Below are 1739 nucleotides of genomic sequence, written 5' to 3'. Positions count from 1 at the left end.
CGAAAACCAAATTAACATGACTTTATTGTCTAGGCATAAAACTTACAACGGAAAAGGTCCAAAAATATCCTTGAAACAATTTATACTTAAATTTTATACACTGAAAATTATTTATATAATGAGGTCAGTACTCATAAACTATTATATTCATTGGTTATCCGGTAAAAATTGGCAACTAACGTGCTAACACATATTTAAATTCACTAATATACCAAAAAAATCTTTACACTTCAAACTAATAATCTTAAATCCACTTACATTAGTAGCTAATTTATGAGATATGGTGATCACTAAAAGGTTGCTATAATTTGGGCGGTCCGACCCAGCGCATGTTTCACAAATAAAATGAGTAAGGCGAGTTATGTCATCTAGAAGACTAGATAGAATGGATTGAAATTCTTATTTGCCCAGCCGTCGTTTTCAACAGTTTCAAAATACCTAAAATGTACGATAAAAAGATAATAATGACATGTATACAAAAACAAAGAGAGATGATAGAGGACACGGCAACTAGTTTTACTAGTTACTAGTAGCTAATTGAGTAGTATAAATTGCAGGCTAAAGAAACCCAAATTTCCCACCCACATTTCTTCTCTCTTCAATATAACTCTTCAGCTTCTTTTCTGCGGCTGCTCCGGTCATCACCCCACTTTGGTATAAATATAACTTCTCACATTTTCTTAATTCACCTTCTTTCAAACTTACCTATAGATATTCTTTGGTTGACATGAGTATAGCCTGATTGAAATTATAGGCGACTTGACTTTACAATCTATTTCTTTCGAGTATATATAATCAGTTCTGTGCCAAAATTTAAATACTTACATAATTATATTGTTGGTGCATATTATAACTTAATTAGATGACTTTAATGTCTTTTTATCTAGCCAAGTAAATCTTGTTAACAATGCATTGCTAGCATCAGTAACTCTCTTATCATTAATTCACCTTTTAGCTTGATATCATTAATCTCCGAAATTAAGTAAGCTGTTGTCTTCAATACACATGAAGAACCTTATAGAGAATAAAAACAAGAGAAAAAGGAAGCGATTTTCTTCTAAAGCGTACAGTTAAATTCTTTCATGTGCATGTAGTAGCTCTAAATAAACTTGAAAATCAACCAAAATGGACATATTTCTGGACATATATTAACGCTACTCACTAATCATTTTAACTATTAATGTCTATCTTTACCTTTTGATTTTACCATGTACAGTAGAAAGAAAAAAACAGTGCTCTTATATTTGCTAAATTCTGACTAAAAATTGGGGAATTCCAGAAAGAGAAGACATGGCAAAGGGAAGCTACGAGAAGGCCATTGTTTCACTCCAGAACCTCCTCAGGTAATTTGGACCATCGTATATCTAACATTAACTGAAATATGCTTCAAACAGGAATCGTAAGATACTTTTGTTTTTTAAATAATTAGAAAAAGAACCAAAGTTGTTCCTTTTAACCCAAGTACTTGTTCAAAGTTTTGTTTTAAAACTTCTTCAACAAAAATATTTCTAAATATCTAGCTGCTTAAACAGTTTTTAATAAAAGTTATTAAAAATTTATTTTATATTTGAATGATTATTCTTAGAAGATATATATATATATATATATATATATATATATATATATATATATATATATATATATATATATATATATATATATATATATATATATACGTAGTCAAACTATATTGTAACATATATATTTATATAAATTTTGTATTTATTATAGAGTAATAA

General features: G+C 28.4%; 1 long non-coding RNA gene across 1 annotated transcript; it reads left to right on the top strand.

Annotated features, from left to right (window-relative positions):
- LOC109225114 lies at nucleotides 558-1343 on the top strand. Its single transcript, XR_002067852.1, has 2 exons — nucleotides 558-654; nucleotides 1280-1343. It is a non-coding gene; the product is annotated as an uncharacterized LOC109225114 (long non-coding RNA).

The sequence above is a fragment of the Nicotiana attenuata genome, chromosome 4 (assembly GCF_001879085.1).
Source record: "Nicotiana attenuata strain UT chromosome 4, NIATTr2, whole genome shotgun sequence".
NCBI lineage: Eukaryota > Viridiplantae > Streptophyta > Magnoliopsida > Solanales > Solanaceae > Nicotiana > Nicotiana attenuata.
This window is presented reverse-complemented; position numbering and strand designations above follow the sequence as displayed.